Source organism: Hordeum vulgare, chromosome 7H (assembly GCF_904849725.1).
Source record: "Hordeum vulgare subsp. vulgare chromosome 7H, MorexV3_pseudomolecules_assembly, whole genome shotgun sequence".
Classification (NCBI taxonomy): Eukaryota; Viridiplantae; Streptophyta; class Magnoliopsida; order Poales; family Poaceae; genus Hordeum; species Hordeum vulgare.
The window spans coordinates 473,140,860-473,150,485 of NC_058524.1; positions in this window are offsets into that span (position 1 = coordinate 473,140,860).

A 9,626-nucleotide genomic window follows, 5' to 3' on the forward strand; every position below is an offset into this window, starting at 1 on the left:
CTAAGGAGATGTTTCTCGTGTATGGAGGTGACGAAGAGCTCGCCGTAAAAGGTTACGTCGATGCAAGCTTTGACACAGATCCGGACGACTCTAAGTCGCAAACCGGATACGTATTTATTCTTAATGGGGGTGCGGTAAGCTGGTGCAGTTCCAAGCAGAGCGTCGTAGCAGATTCTACATGTGAAGCGGAGTACATGGCTGCCTCGGAGGCGGCTAAGGAGGGTGTCTGGATGAAGCAGTTCATGACGGATCTTGGAGTGGTGCCAAGCGCACTGAATCCAATAACCTTGTTCTGTGACAACACGGGTGCCATTGCCCTAGCAAAGGAACCACGGTTTCACAAGAAGTCCAGACACATCAAATGACGCTTCAACCTCATCCGCGACTACGAATCAAACGAATATATGCAAAGTGCACACGGATCTGAATGTAGCAGACCCGCTGACTAAACCTCTTCCATGGGCAAAGCATGATCAACACCAGAACTGTATGGGTGTTAGATTTATTACAATGTAATTTGCATGACGATGTGAGGGCTAGATTATTGACTCTAGTGCAAGTGGGAGACTGTTGGAATTATGCCCTAGAGGCAATAATAAATATAGTTATTATTATAATTCCTGTATCAAGATAATCGTTTATTATCCATGTTATAATTGTATTGAATGAAGGCTTATATACATGTGTGGATACATAGACAAAACACTGTCCCTAGCAAGCCTCTAGTTGGCTAGCCAGTTGATCAAAGATAGTCAGTGTCTTCTGATTATGAACAAGGTGTTGTTGCTTGATAACTGGATCACGTCATTAGGAGAATCACGTGATGGACTAGACCCAAACTAATAGACGTAGCCTGTTGATCGTGTCATTTTGTTGCTACTGTTTTCTGCGTGTCAAGTATTTGTTCCTATGACCATGAGGTCATATAACTCACTGGCACCGGAGGAATACTTTGTGTGTATCAAATGTCGTAACGTAACTGGGTGACTATAAAGATGCTCTACAGGTATCTCCGAAGGTGTTCGTTGAGTTAGTATGGATCAAGACTGGGATTTGTCACTCCGTGTGATGGAGAGGTATCTCGGGGCCCACTCGGTAATACAACATCACACACAAGCCTTGCAAGCAACGTGACTTAGTGTAAGTTGCGGGATCTTGTATTATGGAACGAGTAAAGAGACTTGCCGGTAAATGAGATTGAAATAGGTATACGGATACTGACGATCGAATCTCGGGCAAGTAACATACCGAAGGACAAAGGGAATGACATACGGGATTATATGAATCCTTGGCACTTAGGTCCAAACGATAAGATCTTCGTAGAATATGTAGGATCCAATATGGGCATCCAGGTCCCGCTATTGGATATTGACCGAGGAGTCTCTGAGGTCATGTCTACATAGTTCTCGAACCCGCAGGGTCTGCACACTTAAGGTTCGACGTTGTTTTATGCGTATTTGAGTTATATGGTTGGTTACCGAATGTTGTTCGGATTCCCGGATGAGATCACGGACGTCACGAGGGTTTCCGGAATGGTCCAGAAACGAAGATTGATATATAGGATGACCTCATTTGATTACCGGAAGGTTTTCGGAGTTACCGGGAATGACGAATGGGCTCCGGGAGTTCACCGGGGGGGGCAACCCACCCCGGGGAAGCCCATAGGCATTTGGGGTGGCGCACCAGCCCTTAGTGGGCTGGTGGGACAGCCCAAGAAATCCCTATGCGCCATAGGAAGAAAAATCAAATAGAAAAAAAAAGAGGAGGTGGGAAAAGGGGGAAGGACTCCTCCTTCCAAACCTAGTTGGACTTGGTTTGGAAGGGGAGGGTTGCCCCCATAGGCTCAGCCGACCCCCTTGGGAGTCCTTGGACCCCAAGGCAAGGCTCCCCCTCCTCCCCCTATATATATGGAGGTTTTAGGGCTGATTTGAGACAACTTTGCCACGGCAGCCCGACCACATATCTCCATGGTTTTACCTCTAGATCGCGTTTCTGCGGAGCTCGGGCGGAGCCGTGCCGAGACAAGATCATCACCAACCTCCGGAGCGCCGTCACGCTGCCGGAGAACTCTTCTACCTCTCCGTCTCTCTTGCTCGATCAAGAAGGCCGAGATCATCGTCGAGCTGTACGTGTGCTGAACGCGGAGGTGCCGTCCGTTCGGCACTAGATCGTGGGACTGATCGCGGGACGGTTCGCAGGGCGGATCGAGGGACGTGAGGACGTTCCACTACATCAACCGCGTTCACTAACGCTTCTGCTGTACGGTCTACAAGGGTACGTAGATCAACCAACCCCCCTCGTAAATGGACATCACCATGATAGGCTTCGTGCGCGTAGGAAATTTTTTGTTTCCCATGCGACGTTCCCCAACACACTATGGCCCTGGGTCTACTTCACACCATATTTTCAGCCTTACACTTTTTCTTCATTGCACTTTCTACCTTGAGATCTCACTTTGCAATCAATCTTGAAGGGATTGACAACCCCTTTATAGCGTTGGGTGCAAGATCTTTTGTGTTTGTGAAGGTACTTTGGACTTGACGAGATTCTCCTACTGGATTGATACCTTGGTTCTCAAACTGAGGGAAATACTTACTGCTCCTGTGCTGCATCGCCCTTTCCTCTTCAAGGGAAAAACCAACGCAAGCTCAAGAGACGACAGAAGATTTCTGTCGCCATAGCATTGGGTAAACAAATTATAGTTGAGCAATTGACAGAATTATAAATGGACCGCAATGCTAATCATGCCACTAGAAAGTTAGAGGCTCAAAACTAATGGACAGTACGCCAAGAGAAGTAGATACTTTATTCATCAGCATCTACTTACTAATCATCCACCTTGAGATATCTATCCGAAACATCTCGCTGGTATTAAGTTGCGAGCCCCACCCTATCGGATTTCAGGCTCCGCAAAACCCTAAGGATTCGAACACAGGGGTGTGTGCGTAGGATCCTCCCTGCTTCGCGTTGCCTAGTCACTACTCGATGGGAACGGCAAAAACTCACTCGAAGGTGAGGAGAACTCAGAACACATCAGTTTACCCAGGTTCGGGCCACTGCGAAGCATAAAACCCTACTCCTGCTTTGGTGGATTGCCTCTCACGGAGGTTGATGGCGAGATAGTACAGTGCTTTCGTGCCTACGGAGGCCAAGTGGCTAAGTGTGTTGTTCTAGGGTTCCGATATCCCTCCCCTCTCTAAGGTATCCTCCCCTCTCTATTTATAGTGGAGGCCCGGGTCCTCTTCCCTTATCGTCGGTCGGAAGGGATCCCACAATGGCCAATTTTGAAGGGGAACGTGGGAACATGCTCCCCTGCCCAAAGGTGGTCTTTACCTGCAAAGTAACTGCCCGCGCCACAGAGACGGGCTCGTGGATGACGTTTGCTCTACTGGTGGTAGACTATGGCTTTGTTGCACCGGAAGGGAAACCTTTGGCAGATGCCTTTGGGAAACCTATACGCCCCCGTCTCCTTTGCCCCAAAGGGGAAACTGTCCAGTCCTGCCATCTTTTGCTCACCTGTCCTTTCCTGGCGTCACCCTTGACTCCTGAGGCCTATCCCTCCCTCGAAATATCCTCCACTACGGATTGTATTATGGAACGAGTAAAGAGACTTTCGAGTAACGAGATTGAACTAGGTATAGAGATACCGACGATCAAATCTCGGGCAAGTAACATACCGAAGGACAAAGGGAATAGTATACGGGATTATATGAATCCTTGACATAGAGGTTCAACCGATAAAGATCTTTGTAGAATATGTAGGATCCAATATGGACATCCAGGTCCCGCTATTGGATATTGACCTGGGAGTGTCTCAGGTCATGTCTACATAGTTCTCGAACCCACAGGGTCTGCATACTTAAGGTTCGGTGATGTTTTAGTATAGTTGAGTTATATGTGTTGGTGACCGAAGAATGTTCGGAGTCCCGGATGAGATCACGGACGTCACGAGGAGTTCCGGAATGGTCCAGAAACGAAGGTTGATATATAGGAAGTTGGTATTTGGATTCCGGAAGGTTTTTGGACATTGTCGGCAGTGTACCGGGAGTGAAGAATGGGTTCCGGGGGCCCACTGGGTGGGCCCACCACGCCTCAAGGGGTCCATGTGGGTTTATTGAATGTGCAATAAGGTATAATGGGCTGAAAAATTCATCCAAGGAAAGCCCATGAGGAAAAAGTGGAAAACCCAAAAGAGGTGGGAAAATAAGGATGGAGTTCTAATCCAAGTGGGATTGGAGGAGGACTCCTCCCTTCCCCAGTTCGGCCGGCCCAAGGAGGTCTTCCTTGTTCGCCAAGGCTGCCCCTCCCCTCCTCCTATATATAGTAGAGATTTAGGGCTTTTGAGACACAACTTTGCCACGTGCTGTCCTCTCCTCTAGATCGTAGTTCTTCCTCTAGATTGGTTTTCTGCGGTGCTCGGGCGGAGCCCTGCAGGAATAGATCATCACCATCACCGACGCGTCGTCACACTTCTGGAGAACTCATCTACTTCCCCGTATCTCTTTCTGGATCAAGAAGGCAGAGATCATCATCAAGTTGTACGTGTGCGGAATGCGGAGGTGTCGTCCGTTCGGCACTTGATCGGGACGGATCGTGAAACGGTTCGTGGGACGGATCGTGGGACGGTTCGTGGGACGGATCGTGAAGACGTACCACTACATCAACCGTGTTTATTAACGCTTCCTCTTAGCGTTCTACAAGGGTATGTGGATCCGATCTCCCTCTCGTAGATGATCATCACCATGATAGGTCTTCGTGTGCGTAGGAAATTTTTTGTTTCCCATGCAACGTTCCCCAATAGTGGCATCATGAGCTAGGTTCATGCGTTGATGTAATCTCGAGTAGTACACAAAATGTTTTGTGGGTGTTGATGTTCGATTTGCTTCCCTCCTTAGTCTTTTCTCGATTCGGTGGTATTGTTGGATTGAAGTGGCCCGGACGGACATTACTCGAACGCTTACGAGAGACTGATTTCATCGACCAACATGCAACTCGTTGCATAAAGATGACTGGCGGGTGTCGGTTTCTTCAACTTTAGTTGAATTGGATTTGACCGAGGCGGTCCTTGGAGAGAGGATAAATAGCAATTTGCACATCTCCGTTGTGGTTTTTGCATAAGTAAGATGCGATCATACTAGATGCCCATATCAGCCACGTAAAACATGCAACAACAAATTAGAGAACGTCTAACTTGTTTTTGGAGGGTATGCTTGTGATGTGATATGGCCAAAGACATGATGTGATATATTGGATGTATGAGATGATCATGTTGTAATAGTTTAATATCGACTTGCACGTCGATGCTACGACAACCGACAGGAGCCATAGGGTTGTCTTTCAACTAACGTATGTGCTTGCAGATGCGTTTACTATGTAGCTAGGTTGTAGCTTTAGTAGTAATAGCATAGATAGCACGACAACCTCGATGGCGGCACGATGATGGGGATCATGATGATGGACATCATGGTGTGGCGCCGGTGACGATGTAGATCATGACGGTGCTTTGGTGATGGAGATCAAGAAGCACAAGATCATGGCCATATCATGTCACTTATGAATTGCATGTGATGTTAATCCTTTTTATGCACCTTATTTTTCTTAGAACGACGGTAGCATTATAAGGTGATCCCTCACTAAAATTTCAAGAGAAAATTGTGTTCTCCCCGACTGTGCACCGTTGCGACAGTTCGTCGTTTCGAGACACCACGTGATGATCGGGTGTGATAGACTCAACATTCACATACAATGGGTGCAAAAAAGTTGCACACACGGAACACTCGGGTTAAACTTGACGAGCCTAGCATGTGCAAACATGGCCTCGGAACACGAGACCGAAAGGTCGAGCATGAATTGTATACTTGATATGATTAGCATAGAGATGTTTACCATTGAAACTACTCTCAACTCACGTGATGATCGGATTTGAGTTAGTGGATTTGGATCATGCGCCACTCGAATGACTAGAGGGATGTCTATTTGAATGGGAATTCTTAAGTAATATGATTAATTGAACTAATTATCATGAACATAGTCAAAAGGTCTTCACGAATTACGTTGTAGCTTGCGATGTAGCTCTACTGTGTTTATATGTTCCTAGAGAAAATTTAGTTGAAAGATGATAGTAGCAATTTTGCGGACTAAGTCCATAAACTGTGGATTGTCCTCATTGCTGCGCAGAAGGCTTATGTCCTTAATGCACCACTCGGTGTGCTGCACCTCGAGCATCGCTTGTGGATGTTGCGAACATCTCACATACACATTTTTGATGACTACGAGATAGTTCAGTACGTGATACTTAACGACTTAGAAGCAAGGCGTCAAAGACATTTTGAACGTCACGGAACATACGAGATGTTCCTAGAGATGAAATTGGGATTTCATGCTCATGCCCTTGTTAAGAGGTATGAGACCTCCGGCAAGATTCTTTGTCTACAAAGTAAAGGAGAAAAGCTCAATCGTTGAGCATGTGCTCAGATTATCTGAGTGCAACATTCGCTCGAATCAAGTGGGAGTTAATCTTCCAGATGAGATAGTGATGGTTATCCAAAGTCACTGCCACAAAGCTACTGGAGCTTCGTGATGAACTATACATATCAAGGATAGATATGATAATCCTTGAACGATTCGCAATGTTTGACACCGCGAAAGTAGAAATCAATAAGGAGCATCAATTGTTGATGGTTAGTAAAACCACTAGTTTCAAGAAGGGCAAGGGCTAGAAGGGATACTTCGTGAAACGGCAAACCAGTTGTTGATCTAATGAAGAAACCCAAGGTTGAACCCAAACCCGAGACTAAGTGCTTCTGTTATGAGGGGAACGGTCACTGAGGCGAAACTACCCCAGATACTTGATAGATAAGAAGGCTGGCGAAGTCGATAGAAGTATATTTGATATACATGATATTGATGTGTACTTTACTAGTACTCCTAGTAGCACGAAGGTATTAGATACCGGTTCGGTTGCTAAGTGATTAGGAACTCGAAATATAAGGTACGGAATAAACGGAGACTGGCTAAAGGCGAGGTGACGATATGTGTTGGAAGTGTTTCCAAGATTGATGTGATCAAACATCGCACACTCCCTCTACCATCGGGATTAGTGTTAAATCGAAATAATTGTTATTTGGTGTTTGCGTTGAGCATAAACATGATTAGAACGTGTATATTGCAATACGATTATTCATTTAAAGAGAATAATGGTTATTCTATTTGCTTGAATAAATACCTTCAATGGTTTATTGAATCTCGATTGTAGTGATACACATATTCATAATATTGATGCCAAAAGGATACAAAGTAGTAATGATAGTACCACTTACTTGTGGCACTGTCACTTGAGTCATGTTGGTGTAAAATGCATGAAGAAGCTCCATGCTGATGGATCTTTTGTACTCACTCATTTTTGAAACGTTTGAGGCATGCAAACCATACCTATTGGTATAAACGCATGAAGAAACTCCATGCAGATGGATCGTTTGGACTCACTTGATTTTGAATCACTTGAGACATGCAAATCATACCACATGGGTAAGATGACTGAAGGCCTCGTTTTCCAGTGAGATGGAACAAGAAAGTAACTTGTTGGAAATAAAAAAACAAATTATGTGTGCAGTCCAATGAGTGTTGAGGCACGCAGTGGATATCGTTATGTTCTAACTTCACTGACGATTTGAGTAGATACAAGCGTATTTACTTGATGAATCACAAGTCTCAAATGTTGAAAAGTTCAAAGCTATTTTAGAGTGAAGATCGTCGTGACAAGAGGATAAACTTTCTACGATATGATCATAGAGATGAATATCTGAGTTGCGAGTTTTGGTACACAGTTAAGAAAATGTGGAAATTGTTTCGCAATTCATGCCACCTAGGACACCATATTGTGATGGTGTTTCCGAACGTCATAGCCGCGCCCTATTTGATATGGTGCATACTATGATGTCTCTTATCGAATTTTCACTATCGTTTATGGGTTATGCATTAGAGACAAAAGCATTCACTTTAAATAGGGAACCGCGTATTTCCGTTGAGATGACACAGTGTGAACTATGGTTTGGAGAAACCTGAGCTGTCGTTTCTTGAAAGTTTGGGGCTACGACGCTTATGTGAAAAAGTTTCAGTCTGATAAGCTCGAACCGAAAGTGGATAAATGCATCTTCATAGGATATCCAAAACAGTTGGGTACATCTCCTATCTCAGATCCGGAAGCAAAGTGTTTGTTTCTATAAACGGGTCATTTCTCGAGGAAAGGTTTCTCTCGAAAGAATTGAGTGGGAGGGTGGTGGAACTTGATGAGGTTATTGAACCGTCACTTCAACCAGTGTGTAGCAGGGCGTAGGAAGTTGTTCCTGTGGCGCCTATGCCAATGGAAGTGGAAACTGATGATGGTGATCATTAAGCTTCGGATCAAGTTACTACAAACCTCGTTGGTCGACAAGTTCGCGCACTACTACAGAGTGGTACGGTAACCCTGTCTTGGAGGTCATGTTATTGAACAACAATGAACCTACGAGCTATGGAGAAGCGATGGTGGGCCCGGGTTCTGACAAATGGCTGAAGGCCATAAAATCCGAGAGAGGATCCATGTATGAAAACAAAGTGTGGACTTTGGAAGAACTACTTGATGGTCGTAAGACTATTAAGTACAGATGGATATTTAAAAGGAAGACAGACGATGATGGTGAAAAGTCACCACTAAGAAAAGCTCGACTTATCGCGAAGATGTTTTTCGACAAATTCAAGGAGTTGACTATGATGAGACTTTCTCACTCGTAGCGATGCTAAAAGTTTGTTGGAATTATGTTAGCAGTTGCTGCATTATTTATGAAATATTGCACATAGGATGTCAAAACATTGTTTCCTCGACGGTTTCCTTGAGGAACGGTTGTATGTGATATAACCAGAAGGTTTTGTCAATCCTAAGGATGCTAACAAGTATGCAAGCTCCAGCAATCCTTCAATGGACTGGTGCAAGCATCTCGGAGTTGGAATATACGCTTTGATGAGATGATCAAAGCTTTTGGGTTTATACAAGGTTTATGAGAAACTTGTATTTCCAAAGAAGTGAGTGGGAGCACTATAGAATTTCTGATAAGTATATGTGGTTGACATATTGTTGATCGGAAATAATACAGAATTTATGGAAAGCATAAAGGGTTGTTTGAAAGGAGTTTTTCAAAGGAAGACCTCGATGCAGCTACTTGAACATTGAGCATCAAGATCTATAGAGATAGATCAAAACGCTAAATGGAACTCTTGGATGTGTTGTAAGGTGTGAATTTGAGTAAGACTCAAAGCCCGACCACGGCAGAAGAAAGAGAAAGGACGAAGTTCGTCCCCTATGCCTTCGCTGTAGACTCTAAAGTATGCCATGCTGTGTACGGCACCTGATGTGTGCCTTGCTATGAGTCTGTCAAGGGGTACAAAGAGTGATCCAGGATTGAATCACTGAACATCGGTCAAAGTTATCCTTAGTAACTAATGGACTAAGGAGTTTTTCTCGATTATGGAGGTGATTAAAGAGTTCGTCGTAAAGGGTTACGTTGATGCAAGCTTTGACACTAATCGGAATAACTCTGAGTAGTAAACCGGATTCGTATAGTAGAGCAGTCATTTGGAATATTTCTGAA